The sequence below is a fragment of the Callorhinus ursinus genome, unplaced genomic scaffold, assembly GCF_003265705.2.
Source record: "Callorhinus ursinus isolate GAN/ISIS: 27379988/994484 unplaced genomic scaffold, GSC_fseal_2.0 scaffold30, whole genome shotgun sequence".
In the NCBI taxonomy this organism is placed as follows: Eukaryota; Metazoa; Chordata; class Mammalia; order Carnivora; family Otariidae; genus Callorhinus; species Callorhinus ursinus.
This window is the reverse complement of record NW_027397092.1, coordinates 10969817-10986385: the sequence shown is the minus strand read 5'-3', so window position 1 is coordinate 10986385 and position 16569 is coordinate 10969817. Positions and strand designations below refer to the sequence as shown.

Sequence of the window (16569 nt, the reverse complement as noted above, 5' to 3'; positions counted from 1 at the left end):
CTATGAAGAAAAGTTAAAGGAGCTCACATGTGAGATCAGAAAGCACTGCTCTGAACAATTCTAGTAATTTCTGAAGACATTTTTGCACTATTTCCTTTATTCATTTATTCACTCATTCATTCACTTGAGAAAAGTTTATTAAATCTACCCTAGTTATATTCCGGGCACTGTGCTAGCAGCTGGGGAGAAAATTGTAAATGAAATACTCATGATGCCTTCTTGAAATTTTTGATTTAGCTGTGGAAGTGACCAAATGTTTTAAAGAAGTGGAATTAAACATTGCCATTTCCCTTGCAAAACCACAAGGGAAAAAAAAGAAAACCAGAGAAATTATCTACAGATCAAATTAAATCACACAGGTATTATTAGTGATGCCAATTACACACTGACCTTTGTGACAACACATGAACAAGCCTGTCATTTATTGTGTTTGCAAGAAGCAAGGGGAGGCTCTGTTGACATCATTAAGTAATGACCTTGATTATTGAAAAAGGAGAAGATGCAGAGAAGCAAGTCAGAAGAATCTCCTGATTGCATTATGGTTTTCTAGCAGGCAACAGATTGTTTCTGACTGGAAGAGTTACCCTTTGTCATCTGTTCCTAAAATTAATTCTATTTGTGTAAATATTCACAAAACATATAATTTCTTACTTTGCCTCTAGTAAATAGATATTATAGATAGATTTTAAAATAAGAGGTCTCAAATTCAATAATATACTTTTATAAATGATTATTTCAAATTCCATTTATTAAGGCTTAATTACTATCTCTCTATATAATGAGTCCACTGTATACCTTATAAATGCTTCCAATAATCACATGAAATTTTAATGAATGCACAATAATGGTCTTATTAATTTTAAATTAAATGTACTTGTTCATTTTTGAAAATAAATTTAAAGTGCCACTATAAATAACTCAGGAAAGTGAATTCATTTTTACATGAGAGAAACTATTAGTTTGGAAGTTTATAACTGTAAACACTCTTGTTCTTCTCAAAGAATAAGAGTAGCTGATGGAATTTGAGTGATTTTTTTTGGTCTGTGTGTTATCCCACATATAATCATTACTGGATATTTGTTACATGGATTATTTGGTTTAATTTTTATGCAACAGTAAGGCAGGCTTGGTATTATATTCAATTTAGAGATGTGGAAAAAAGGTTTACAGAGGTTACTTGGCAAGCTCAAAATCATGTCTTCTAAGAGTTGATCAGATTTCAGTCTGAGTGTCTAAAATGCCAGGGACTTACCCACTGTTTTAGTAGAGTAACATCATTGACTTACTTTCTAATTTCTAATTAAATTACACTTGGTAAGGGGGTTCATCAAAGCTGGAAATTTTCTTGGTGAAAATGTTGTTGGAAAAACTTTGGCTTTGTCAGTAACAATAGGCAAAATGCTAACAATGAAAGCTGAACACCTTTGTCTTAAAGGGGGGGAAAGTGTGTGGGAACAGCTCATATTGGCCCATAGAAGAGGGTTGTTAAATACTAAACTGCACACCACTGCGTATAACTATAATCAACAAAACTGGGGTCTCTGCTCCTCCCCATTCAACAGACAGATGGATTTTCTGTTGCAGTCCCAGCTGGTGTCCCCAAGACACGATGGTGAAGGTCAGAGTAAACGGATTTGGCCATACGGGGCGCCTGGTCACCAGGGCTACTTTTAACTCTGCCAAAGTGGATATTGTCACCATCAATGACCCCTTCATTGACCTCAGCTACATGGTCTACATGTTCCAGTGTGATTCCACCTATGACAAATTCAACAGCATAGTCAAGGCTGAGAATGGGAAACTTGTTATCAGAGTCCACGAGGGTCTTCACCACCACGGAGAAGGCTGGGGCTCACTTGAAGGGTGGGGCCGAGAGGGTCATCATCTCTCCCCCTTCTGCTAATGCCCCCATGTTTGTGATGAGTGTGGATCATGAGAAGTATGACAACTCCCTCAAGATTGTCAGCAATGCCTCCTGCACCACCAATTGCTTGGCCACTGGCCAAGGTCATCCATGACAACTGGCATCATGAAGGGACTCATCACAACAGTCCACACCATCATTGTCACCCAGAAGACTGCGGATAGCCCTTCTGGGAAGCTATGGTATGATGGCCAAGAGGCTGCCCAGAACATCATTCCTGCTTCTTCTGGTGTCACCAAGGCTGTAGGCAAGGTAATCCCTGAGCTGAGTGGGAAGCTCACTGATACAGCTTTCTGTGTCCCCACCCTTAGCATGTCAGTCATGGATCTGACCTACTGCCTAGAGAAAGCTGCCAAATACATGACATCAAGAGTGTTGTGAAACAGGCATCAGAGGTCCCCCTCAGGGCATCCTGGGGCACACTGAGGACTAGGTCATCTCCTGTGACTTTAGCAGTGACACCTACTCTTCCACCTTTGATGATGGGCCTGGCAGTGCCCTCAATGGCTGCTTTGTCAAGCTCATTTCCTGGTATGACAATGAATTTGGCCTTATGGTCCAGATGGCCTCCAAGGAGTAGGAGCCCTCTGAACCATCAGGTCCAGTGAGAGCAAGATGAAGAGTGAGGGGCCCTCAGCTGCTGGGGAGACCTCACCCCGATCCATCCCCCAACACACTGAGAATCTCCCAACCTCAACACAGTTTCCATCCCAGACCCCATGAAAAAGGGAAGATTTTGGGGAGCCCTGCCTTGTCATGTACCATCAGTAAAGTATACTGTACCTAGCCAAACAATAACAACAACAACAAAACAAAATAAAAAATCCAAGAAAAATGTTAGGGAAGTGGGTCCCTGATGTCTTTTTCTGTCTGTTTCAAGTAATCATAATGCTTTCTGATTATTCACATATTAATGGAAATTTAACTCTTGAGAGACATTTAAAACTTCTTTCCACTTCTATATTCAGTCTAATGGAAAGCCATAGGTAAACATCCTATAAAAAAAATCCCTTTATTTCTATAGCATGATTTTACTTTCATATATGCATGTATTTCTTTTTCATTTATACTTTATGCCATATGTCTAGAAGAGTATTGTTTCAGACCATCCATACTGACAAAAACCAACATCTTGAATGTTTTATTTTACTTTCACTTATTCCTCCTTTGATGCTCTTGCTTATTTTATGTAGATCTGAGTTTCAGACCTATATTACTTCCCTTCACTCTCAATAACTTCTTTTAACATTTCTTACAAGGCAGGTCTATTGGCAACAAATTCCTTCATTTTTTGTTTGTCTAAGAAAGTCTCTATTTCTCTTTTATTTTTGAAGGATTTTTTGTAGGGTATAGAATTCTAGGTTGGTGGTTTTTTCTGTCAACACTTTCGCTATTTCACTCTATTCTCCTTGCTTGCATGGTTTTTGAGGACATGTCGGATGTAATTCTTATCTTTGTTCTTCTATAGGTGTGGTATTTTTTTTCCCTTTGGCTTCTTTGAGGATTTTTTTCTTTATTTTTGATTTTCTGTAGTTTTATGTAAGTTTTAACAAAGCTGCGGGAAAAGATGTGTGTGTGTGTGTGTGTGTGTGTGTATTGCTTTAATCAATTCTAAAACAAATTATCAGTGATGCTCAACAGCAAGACAGATAACTTCTTTTTTATGGATAACTTCTTTGAAATATTATTATTTCTTCTCCTCCTGCCTTTTTTTAAATATCTTTTTTTACTTTTTGTTTTGTTGTTTTTTATTTTTATTTTTATTTATTTATTTTTTTAAAGATTTTATTTATTTATTTGACAGAGAGACACAGCGAGAGAGGGAACACAAGCAGGGGGAGTGGGAGAGGGAGAAGCAGGCCTCCCGCTGAGCAGGGAGCTTGATGTGGGGCTCAATCCCAGGACCCCAGGATCATGACCCAAGCCGAAGGCAGACACTTAATGACTGAGCCACCCAGGTGCCCCTGTTTTTTATTTTTTTAAGTAAACTCTACCTCCTACGTGGGGCTTGAACTCATGACCTCGAGATCAAGAGTCTCATGTTCCTCTGACTGAGCTAGCCAGGTGTCCCCTTCCTTCTCTTCTTTACTTCTTTTCCTCCTAATTTTTCCTCTTCCTCTTCCCTCTCTCATATTCCTCATCTGCCTCTTTTTTAATCATAAAACAATTTAACACTTAACTCTTTAAATGAGGCCAGAGCAAAACTTGGCTATTTTGTGTGGTTGACTATCTTGAGTTGTATGTACTCACAGTGCCCATAAGGGCAATAACTGGTTTTTGAATGAATGAATGGTACTGTTTATGCAACTGTACTTAGAAAGAGGGGTAATTGAATAGGAAAATCATATGCATAGTTTCTATAGAAAAATAATTCTTTTTGTCCCCATGTGCTTGAGTTGCTTTGATTCAAAAATATAACTCTGAAGGGCAGGTTTTATTACACAAAACTACGTTTTCTTGGGTGGTCTGATTGCTTAACTAAAGACATATCAAGAAGTTGTTGTTTGAAAGATTCTTTTCTCAAGTTTATGTGGTTAAAAAACTCAGAAATATTGGTTGTGTTCATGTTGCTACTGTGTGAACCATGAGATCAAACTGATCATTCAAAGAGCAACATCAGAATGAGGACCATTTCCTAAACAGACTGCTTTTCAATTAATGAGCACAACTCTGAACCTCAGTCCAGGTTCATGAATGTCATGACACTCATCTATTAAATGAAATGTAAAGTCTTGGCGGGGGGAGATGTTTAGAATCACAGTCTGTGAGAGCTTGTTGTTTAATTTTTAGACCAGATTGCTTTTTCCTTTGTAAACTCACCATTCTTGTCTGTGTAGCATCTTAAACTTCATTCTTATTCTTCTGTTGCTTTGGAAGTCAAAAAGGAATCTTCCATAATTAAATTCCTTTATCAGCAGTGCTGTTACTTAAATTCTGTAGTAATGATTGATGGTCAATGCCACTGAAAATAATTTCCATTGAGGGGGGTTGTCTACCCTCTTGAAAGCCTGTTTTACTGTTTGTAATCATTCTTGCAGTGAAATGTTCTTATGTGTACCAAAAAAACCAAAACCAGAACCAAAAACAAACAAACGAAAAACCCCAAAAGAAACGAACAAGAAAAACTAGAGTTGAAAAATTCAGCCAGTTTCAACATACATTTTTTAAGCCTTGAGTAAGCAGTAGATATTGACCAGATGCTGAGTTACAAATATAAATAAGCCTCCAAGATGTTTATGGTGATAAGAGAGCAGCCCCGGAACTACAGAGTATAATGCTGACTAATGGGTGCCTGGGGAGAGGTATTGATTGTGAGGGTGCTTTAGCTCTGACATTGACCATCTTCTTGATTAGTAAGTTTGGTTTAGTTGACTTGGCTAGCTAGTTGCATTCTCTTTCTTCTTTACCTCTCTGTCCATGTGTCTGTAGGATCTTGTCAAAGAGGAAAACTTTCCAGGTGAGAAAGAGCTATTTATTAGCCAAAGCATAGTGTAATAGTAAATAAACTATTCAGGGGAAAGCTACAGGGAAAAGGTGTTATTTGAACGAGTCCTTGAAAGATGAGTGCCATTTTGACAGCGAAGGATGAACATGGGTGTGTGAAAGACATTTCATAGATGAGGAACAGCATGGGCCTGATGGTAAGATACAAAGGGTATTGCAGAAGGCAAAATTATTAGGGAATGACAGGGCATGACTATAGCAGTAGATTCAAAAGAGTGGGATCATCCATCTCTTTTTTTTTTAAGATTTTATTTATTTATTTGACAGAGAGAGACACAGCGAGAGAGGGAACACAAGCAGGGGGAGTGGGAGAGGGAGACGCAGGCTTCCACTAAGCAGGGAGCCCGATGCGGGGCTCGATCCCAGGAACCTGGGATCATGACCTGAGCCGAAGGCAGATGCTTAATGACTGAGCCACCCAGGCGCCCCATGGGATCATCCATTTCTTAAAAAGTGACCTCAGTATATCAGTTTTGAGTGGATTTCAGAATAATGTGTTGCCAAGAATTCAACTTGAGGAATTACTTAATCACAAAAAGCTTATAGGGAGCATGAGGAAGTGTAGAGATTTTAAGAAAAAAAAGAAATGGAAAAGAAAACTTAAAAGAGTAAGATATGAGAAAGATGTTGAAGAATGTGCTCAGAAAAATAAGTTGGAAACATCTTCTTGATAATTGACCTTTATGCAATTGACTGTGGGTGTGCCACTTCGGGAATTGGGTAAATCCCATGACAAAGCATGACTTTATTCACTCCTTTAAGACCTGAGACTATGCTACAGATCTTAAGATGTCCCCTAATGTGCAGTGAATTTCAGGGCCTTGAACAGCACTTTTATTTTTCAGAGATTAGAGAGCACCCAGTCCATAGTAGAATGAGAATATTCTTCCTCTATTTAGCACTTTCAGCTGTCAGGCCTGGAGAAAAACACTGCTTCCTTCCCGACAGCAGTGTCTCACAGTGTGGCTGATTTGATTAGGGGATGCTATATTAAAATTACCTAGAAAACTGTCTGCCTTTGAGATGAATACTTGTGAAAATGAGTGGGCATTAGGCTGTATTTGGTATCTGAACCAGCACATGCTCTTGAAACGATGTTATTTAAGAAACGATTTCAATTAGGAGGAAAAAAAATCTGTTTAAATCTGGATATACCACTAATCACGGTATTAAAAACACAGCTACACAATCTTGTTTTTTTTATTTCTCTGGGGTTCAGGCTTCACATGTGGTTAGTCATGTGCAAAACAGAAGGAAAACGTCCACTGTCAATTTATGTTGCTTCCCATCTGCCATGAATGGTAACCCATGATCTTTCCTACATCAGGTATTTTTGTTGTCTTCTTGTTGCTATTTTACAAAGAATCTGCAATCACTTATTCTGTGCTTCTCACCCAGTTCTTGAAAAGAGACAACACTTGAAAACATAATGGCCAGATGATCTCAGGATGCAAGAATCCTTCAGATGTTTGCTGGAAACCATTGAAAGATGCTTCAGTTTGACAAAAGCAGGAAATGTTAATTTTCAGCTCTTTTATAAATAGAGGGATGATCTGTAAAGGGAAACCTGTTGTCACAGCAAATGTACACTTGAGTGATTCAAACCTAATTAGTGGTTATATGATTCACTTTGAATATATTTACTGTAACAACTGGTAAACTCCGCTTCAAATTCAGCTGTTGAATAGACTATCTTTTTTTAAACAAAACACTTCTGAAAATTTCTTCTTCTTGGTTTTCTTATCCAAGCCAACATTTTTCATACCTGCGTCCTTGGTGTATGTGCTATATATAACCAATGATTAGCTCCCTCTGTCTTCTTTTGGTTCCCACTCTACTCAACCCTGCAAAATTCCTAACATATTTACTTGAAGAAAACATATTAGCATTACCCACTTTTTCGCAGCAGCAGAAGGATGTATTATCTGGTGGAAGTGTGTAGTAAGTAGAGAGTTATTTAATTATGAGAAATAGAGTCACGATCCCCAAAGACTACTGAACAAGATGTCCAAAGCAATTAATATATGGTAATTCTTTGTTAAGCATTCTCGTTTTGTTAAATACTCGACTAGGTATGACCAAGAGGAATTTCAAAGAGAGTGGTGATTTAGTGACCGTAAAGGCAAACAATTTGCAATATGGTTTATTAAAAGAAATCTTTTAATAAAGCAGACCTAATTTGTCTCTTGGATATAACACAAATATATTTGGGAGGAATCTTTCTCATAACCAAATACTCTAAAATTCGGATAATATATGCTTCAGACCAGCAGTAATGGAAAGAAAAGTCTTCTCTACTTCATATGCTTTCAAAAAATGTGGTTATAAAAATAGCAAGTTTATGGCAGATATTTTGGAAAACATAGGGGCATATAGGAAAAAAAGAAAAAAATGTGATTCTACTACTCGTAACATTTAGAAGTATTTTGTTTCCTGCTTCCCAGTCTCAGTATGTGGAATTAAAAAAAACAAACAAACCAGAATCATATTATATATACACTTCTGTAGCTTTTTAGAACACAGTGCTTTTCTAAGTGCCTGCATGGCTTCCTGCATGCCTCACTGGGCTCTTTGAAAACCCGATTCCTTGCTCCAGAGATAGACATGGATCCACAAAGAATACTGCTGTTTCATAGCTATGCCAACATGCATTTTCCTCGAAATGTGAGACAATGGTTGAAAATAGAAATTGTTGCCTACTGGTTTGTGAAGGCTTGGGTATTAGAAATGAAGAAGTATTAAAAATAAACATAAACTTTAATGCACATTTTAGCAGGGACAGTTGAGGGAAGGAAAGTTTCTAGAAGATTCGTTAGGACAGTCAGGGCAGAGTCCTTGAGATATGTCTCAAAGCCATAGTCATCAGGGTGGTAAGGACAAAGTTAGCTGAGCTGGAAGGATTTCACCTCTCCACTAGGAGGTCATCTCCATTGGGTTTAAGGACAGTGTGCATAAGCTCTTGATTTTGGCATCCATGTAGGCTAGTTAGCTTTCTATGGAAAAACAAATGAAACAAAACCAAACAAAAAATCCCATTCCTTGGCTGCAAACATGTGTGCCCTCATGAGTTCAGTCACATCACTTTGTTTTCTTTTTGAATTGTAGCTAGAGAAATGAACAAAGGATCACACTGACGGCAAAGAGAAAATTACTTTACCATAGTGGGTGGATAATGTGCTGTGAGGTCAGATTCTTAAACACTGTGGTTGGAAATTTTTTTTTAAATTTTTATAAGGCTGAATGATTTTATTACCACTAATAACCCGTGTGACTCTGAAAGCTAAAATAATCTGGGTAATCAAAATTTATGCTTTAGGACAGAAGATGATTATCTGCAGATGAGAGGGAGGAAATTCTTCTTTCCCCAATTTTCTCTGTTAACGACACTGTGGGTGAGTAACTGTGTGATGCATTTGGCTAACGTTCTGTGGTGGATGGGCAGGGAGGCTCATCTTTGATACATCACATGTTGGTGGCCATGGGCAGTGAACTAGGCAAGTGATGGAGTGATTGGAAACTTTACTCAGAGCAAAAGGACCCCTTGGAGATACTGCAGAGGAGGCTGATATCAAGATGTTTGTCTTCCTCTTTGAGAAGTCCATTCCTTTGACTGTTGAGTTTTAATTTCTTCATAAGTTTATTTTAAATGAAAACATCTCTTTAAGATAGAGATTGTATTTATTCCATCTTAGAGGAGTTGAACCTTTTTGAGAGTCCTTCTTCCCCATGTTCAGCAAGATGGCCAGTTTGGGTGTTTTAAATGAGGAGCTGAGGAGAATAGTATTACAAATACGCTGGGTTTAATCTGGGTTTGTGGAAGACAGGACTTTCTGTTATTCAAATATGAATGGATTTGATTTGTGGATTTCGGTTCCAACAGTTAAAGGAAAACTATTCGGAGCAGAGGTAACAGATTAAAGTATGTGAATTTCCTCCAGAACTCTCTAAGTCCGATTAAATCTGACCCAGAGCCCCCTCCCAGGAGGGTGGCAAGAATCCTAAACTCAGTTAATTACTTCCATTCTTCCAGAAACGGACTTGTATTCCAATTGTCTTACATAGATTAAAAAAGTAATCTCTAAAAAAAAAAATCTGTGCATGTGGTGTTCTATTAATGTTTATTATAGAATATACAAAAATAGAAATACAGAGATTTCTGCAACAATTATTTTTAAGTATTTAAATTTTAATATTAATGGAATACATCTTTGTCATATTGTTATTTATAATTATTATCGAGCAAAACTTGATTGAGTGTGCTTTATAGTTTTGAAAATATTCCTTTTATCAGTGATGCAAATGTTGGCTCGTAAGTCCAGTTTAATTTCACACTTGGTTTTAATGAAAACAAAGCTGAAAAAGATATCTAATAAAGTAGATTCATATGGATGAAGTGCAAACTTGCCTCCACTTGTGAAATTATAACGTTTTTTTCATATCTAATAATAGAAAGGTTTTGTTGAAATTTATCTGGTACATTTCCATGTTCCATGATGTCACTGAGTTGTGGTTCTTATCCATTAACACAAAGGTTTTCCTTTGTTACATTTTTACTGGTTTAAATTCAGTGCAACTATGCATAGATGATTTTAAAACAACCTAGAAAACTGTGTTTCTAAGTTTTTAAAAGTGTAAGAAATGATGCTTAAAAAAGTAGATAGTATGCTTACTTAATTTTGGCAGCAAAGTCACATGTTTGCATTTCCAAAGATCTGTTTTCAAAATGCTATGTCTCTACCTTAAAATTCTTTCATTATGTAGTCATTTCTTTCCATTCACGTTTAAAATGTCATCTTTACCTTGAGGGAGCAAATAAAGGTGGTTGTTTTTTTTTGTTCTTTGGGGTTTTTTTGGGGGGGAGAGAGAATCTCAAGTGGACTCCACGCTCAACGCGGAGCCTGAGCGGGGGCTCGATCTCACAACCCTGAAATCATGACTTGAGCCGGAATCAAGAGTCAGATGTTTAACCGACTAAGCCAACCAGTAGCCCTGCTTTGTTGTTTTTTGTTTGTTTAGTTGTTTGTTTGTTTTTTAATCTTCTGGGTGCCTTAGCATCGACATTCACTTATTATCACAGGAAGGTAGACAAATTTGAAATGCTTTTTTTTTGTAAAAATTATATATATCTGACTTATCTTTAAATTTGACAGACTCTTAAATACTCCTCTTAAATACTTTACCATTTGATAACATTAAATAAAGGATGGTCACACACCATCTCATTCCACTACATGGAAAGATTCCCTATATGAGATCCCATAAATCTATAAACTGATATACGGAAGCTGCAAAACATACATGGAAAGTCAGTGAGAGGCAAAGTCAGTAACTAGGCAAGCCTTGTTACCCTCTGCTTTGTAGATCTACCACTCTCCTCCCATCAGGATAGCTGAATACTGTGGCTGGTGGTCGAGAGTCTGACAAATGGGTTATGTTTAAGTCTGTCTGTCTGTCTTTCTTTCTTTCTTTCTTTCTTTCTTTCTTTCTTTCTTTCTTTTCTTTTTCTTTCTTTCTTTCTTTCTTTCTTTCTTTCTTTCTTTCTTTCTTTTTCTTTTTTTTTTTTCTTAAATCTAACCCTTAGATGCAACTATAGGAGTATATTTATACCTGGGAAATGAATGATGTACTCTCTTCCGAATGTCTCCTCTGACCTTTGACTCACACTGACACCAGGGGACAGTGTTCAAACCCTCGAGGCTCTGTTGCTTCTGTGCTGGTCTGGAACCTGGGAACATTGGATGAGGCTGGGGCCTGGCTGCCCAGTGTTCAGCCTCCCTGAGGCAAGATCTCTTTGTTTCTCTCTCTCTCTCATTCTCTCTCTCCTCATCTCCCACAATGTGAGGATGCAGCAAGAAGGTGGCAAACAGTTGCTCACGTGTGAGGGCCAGCTACCTCAGGGCAGTCTCAAGTAAATGGAATCACAGTTCTCCTGACCCATGGAATGTTCCACTAGGGAGTTGTGGGTGTTTGCCCCACAACGGAAGTTCTTTAGGCTCTTTCAGGTAACTCACCGTGAGGTTCTAGACCCTCAACTTCCTACTGACCAGGAGTTTTTACTGTCTTGAGAATATTCTTTCAGTGTAGGTTCAGTGTGTGTGTGTGGGGGGGGTCGATAAGAGTGGGGGTCAAGCCTGTGGAGTGGATTTGAGGAGTTTGAGGAAGGCTCACCTAACTCACAGCATCTCTACCAGAAAACCCGGGAGTTAATCAGTCAGATTTACATTTGAATGCAAGACCCACTGCTTACTAGATGAGGGGCCTTAACAAAAGGTTTAATGTGCTGGAAACTCAGTTTCCTCTTCCGTAAAATAAGCATAAAAGTCTTATCTTTCAGAGCTGGCAAGAGGATTAAGGATAGTGTCTGTGAAGTGCTAGTACACTATCCAGGTATTCAATAAAGAGTGGCTTTTAACCCATTTTTTTCTTACCCCTCCTTTTCTGCATGGATCAGATCCCTTCTTCGTGTTTGGAATGAACAAGGAGAGTATTATAGACTGAATATGTCTCCCCAAAATTCATTTATTGAAGACCCAATCCCCAGTTTGGAGGTGAGGCCTTTGACAGGTGATTAGAGTTAGGATTCGTTCATGTTCATGAGGGTGGGGCCTTCGTGATGGAATTAATGCCTTATAAAAAGAGGAAGAAACACAGGATCTCTCTTTGTTTCTCTCTCTCCTCATCTCCCACAATGTGAGGATGTGGCAATAAGGTGGCAAACAGTCTGCAAACCAAGAAGAGAGCTCTCGTATTTGATGAACGAAATATACTTAGTTCAAACAATGCGGGCTTGGGACTCACAACGTCTGGGTGAGAATCCCAGCCCTGACATTATGTGTTATCTTGGGGAAATTATTTAACCTCTTGAAGTGTATTTCCTCATCTCTAAAGTGGGTTTAAGTAATAACCTTACGGAGTTCTTGTGAAATTGAATGAGATAATTCACATAAAGTTATTGACAACAATAATGATATTATCAGAGGTTGATGTTATTCCTCGGGGGATTTTATGTGACGTGAAAAAGACGTTGTTCCCACTGTCAAGGATTTTATGACCAGAATGAGCTACTTCTTAGCCTGATGAGTGATTCTAGATGCAATAAGTCTGTCATACTGAGGGCTTCACTGTCTGTAGCTAATGGTCAAAGTTCACGTGTATTTCTAAGTGCTTTATCACGGTTTGCTGTGCCAGATATCCTTCTATGCCCCACTTATATTCAGCATGCTTTTTCTGATATGAAATCTTTCTTGTATATTGCTCTTTTTTTTTTTGGCAATCTTAAGTTTTCTACATCGTGACATGTCAAATAATTTGAAATTCCGTTCTTGGGATTACCATACCCTACTATTTCATTAAATACAAATGAGAAATTCAAATACCAAGATAAATAATTATTTTAGGGTTTATGTCAATAAAGTTCTTTTTAATCCTTATTATTTTCAAAGATAACAGATGAATAGAGAAAAAGGAAAATACATGTTTTTTTTTCTTACTCAAAATTCTAGATCTTGGTTACAAAATACATCAGTTACATTGTTGACAGGATGATGTAGTCTTTTCAGCTAATGAATTCAAAATCTTCAAAAAAAAATAAATCATGCTACTGAGTTTTTAATTCAAACGTTTTGCTTTAGTTCTTCATGTGTACATTTTCTTAAGGTGGGAATGTTTATTCAACTTGTTCTATCTGAGGGTATTTTAGTTCCTTACAAATATATACCGACCTCCCCAGGAACGGACTCTGGATCCAGCAGCATCAACTCAAATGTTAGATCCATGAAAGAGTTCTGTTAACAGTTACAAGATGTGCTCCTTCTGGGTTCATTGGCCCTTTTCACTCAAGCACAAAAGACATAAGTGGAAATAATCTCTTCCTTTTTCCCCCTTCATTTTCTCTTTTTCTTTTTTTGGGGGGCGGGGAGGAAGGACTAAAAAGTCTAGGGTTCTACCTGAGAATCACAAACAAGAGGCTGGATGATTCTACATAGTATTATACCTATTGTTTCTGCATTGGTTATCTTTCATTTTCTCTTAAAATCCCTGTGAAAGAAGCCTTAAAATTACATTTGTTTCTCAACATTCAAGAGAAGGAACGATTATAGTTGTAGTGAAAGAAAATGTTTTTAAGATTCTGAGAAAAATCCCTAAACTAGAAGAAATGTATCCACTGAGAGGAAGACATTGTGTTATTACCCGAGGGATTTTACAGGAACGGAAAAGATCTTTTTCCTGTTCTCAAGGAATTTATGACCTAACGGGAAATTAAGAAAAGATGTGACTCTCACTGAAAATCTAGGCTATACTTTCCTATAGCATTTTCCCTTTGCACCTTTCTGGACAGAGGAGCACTTAATGAATAATAATTATTTAAAAAATTCCCCTCTGGGGAGAATTAGCATTAAGGAAAATATTAAAATATTGCTTCAGAGATGAGCAGCGAAGAACAAGCTAATGAAGAGCTCAGACTGTACCTATTCACTATATTCACTACATGAATCGTAGAGAGTTAATATTTGTTTCAGTGTCAAGTCTCTGTGTCCACTTTCCCTGAGTCAGAAACATTACACTCATCCCCAGATACCCAGCATCAGTGTTCCTCCCAAAGTGACCATATCCTCTGTCTCCATGGGTGTTGTTTAATCGTTCATCAGCTCCTTTCAGGGAGAGAAAACTGTACGTGTTTATGTATTTATTTATTTATGATCTCTATGTCCAATGTGGGGCTCGAACTCACAACCCTGAGATAAAGGTTGCACGCTCCACTGACTGAGGCAGCCAGGTGCCCCAAAGTGTGCACATTTAAAAGCTAATAAATTTTATGTGTGGTTATTAGTAAGGTTGTCTAGATATTGCCTCCTTCACAGATAAGCTAAAATTACAACAAATAGCTGAGATGTAAAATAGAATCTGTCATATTAATCTTTTTCTTACTTTGAAATGGTACATGAATTGATTTTGAGAAATTGAATTGACTGGATGAAAGTAAAAGTTCTGAAAGCTTATTTAGAAGTCAAAAAATTGAAAACATAATAGAGGTAAAGAATGGAAAATTGGAAATAACCTTTTCTGTCTTGCAACCACCATCCTCCCAGCACTCCAGCTTTGTATAAAATTATTTGGGAAGTATTTTAGGATCTCCCTTTTCTTAGGTGACCATATTTTGTTATCATTATAGATATAAATGAGATCTTTTAATTGTTTCTTACCCAATGTATATGATTTCCTGTTTTAACTAAAATATCTCTAACATTGATGTGAAAATGAATTTAAGTAAGATTGGATTGGTATAAAGAGGTAGTGTGTTGGAAACCCTAAAATCACTGAATGCTGGGATTTATTGATCTTGTACCTTCCACTTAACTTTGTTTCCATAAAGGAAAAGTGGCAATGGGATGTCCCCTCCCCCCCAACTTGCTTTGTTAAAATGTAATTGACATATAACATTGTGTAAGTTTAAGGTTTGCATACACTGATGTATTACAATATGATTGTCACATCACAGGTCACCATTTTTTTTTTTTTTGTAGCAAGAACATTTAAGATTTACTTTCTTAGCATTTTCAAATATACAATAGGTACTGTTAACTAAAATCACAATACTGTGTGTTAGATCCTGAGACCTTATTCATCTCTCACTGCAAGTTTATACCCTTTGACCAACATTTACCTTATCCCCCTACCCCTAACCCCTGGTAACCACCATTCTACTTTGTATTTCTACCAGCTCAGCATTTTTAGATTCTACATATAAGTGATAGCAGACAGTATTTGTCTTTATATCTGACTTATTTCACTTATTTCATATATTATGCCTATATATATATCTCTCTCACATCTCTCTCTATGTATATGCCACATCTTCTTTATCCGTTCATCCGTTGATGGGCACTTGGGTTGTTTACATATCTTGATTGTTGTGAATAATGCTGCAATGAACATGGGAATGCACATATGTCTTTGAGATCTTGATTTCATTTTCTTTGCATATATACCCAGAAGTAGGATTGCTCATTCATATGGTAGGTATATTTTTCATTTTGAGGAGCCCCTATACTGTTTTCCAGAGTGGCTATAGCAATTTATGTTCCTATCAATAGTACATAAGGGTTGGCAAAGGGATGTTCTTGTCAGGTGAACTCTTCCCCAGTCTTGGATAGACTGTTTTCTAGAAGTTCATCTCATTTTCTGCCTTTGGCAGGGCAACTGCAACGAAAATCTTAGGTACCCTTTGTCTGTACCTTATGGGAAATTCAAACCTAGAACATCTCCTAAGCAGCTGATTCTCTCCTTTTGCTCCCTCTAGACTAATCTTCGAGCTCTTCACTGTCAAAGGTACCCTTCAGGTATACCTGTGTCTGTGAAATAGTGGTGTTGGAGACAGAGCGCATGGCATGCTAGTAAAGAGACAATAGGAGTGTCAACAAAAGAATGTAAAACAAGAAATGTGGATTTTCAGAGTCCACAGGCTAACTGGTCTGTGCCCCAACCATAGCTCCATTGTACTTCATCATGCAGTTTTTTGATGGTCTGAAAAACTGTCCAGGTTTTTAGTGGAATGTCCCAATCTTGAGTGATTACTGTTACTGAGCTGTTGTAGTCTTGATGTTACAAGAAGAAGAATTATCATCTTCTATTTACCTGTAATTTTTTTTTCATTCTGTATAATGATTCCAGGGTAATAATAATTCCTATGAACCTCACAGGGGATATTTTAATAATTAAAGTGATAATATCCTAAGAAATAATATATATACAAATCAAAGTGAGTAAAGTAAGATGTATTTAATGAATAATTTAATGCAACAGATCCCACTGTCCTTGCAAAACAAATGAACAAGATGCAGTGAACTTCAGTTTATTATTTTTAAGTGTTTTCTCTTGAAAGTCCCTGGAGTATTATCTTCAATAAAACATAGAAAAATTAAGTAGCATTCTCTGTCCCCAGATGCTCCCTTTTGCTTTGGAACTCACTAAAGTTGTATTTCAATATAGAATTCAAATGATGGCTTCGTTTTTAAAAATAATGTCACTGAATAGGGAAGTTGTAATGTAATTTGTGGCCAGAAATTTTTCCTGAGACTATTCCCTATTGAGAAAAAGTTCCAGGGCGCCTGGGTGGCTCAGTTGGTTAAGCGACTGCCTTC

The 16569-nt window shown here is 37.3% G+C and overlaps 1 pseudogene; it reads left to right on the top strand.

The window, feature by feature from the left end:
• Positions 1–1609: 1609 nt before the first annotated feature.
• Positions 1610–2504, top strand: LOC112815097 (glyceraldehyde-3-phosphate dehydrogenase-like; annotated as a pseudogene).
• The last annotated feature ends 14065 nt before the right edge of the window (positions 2505–16569 follow it).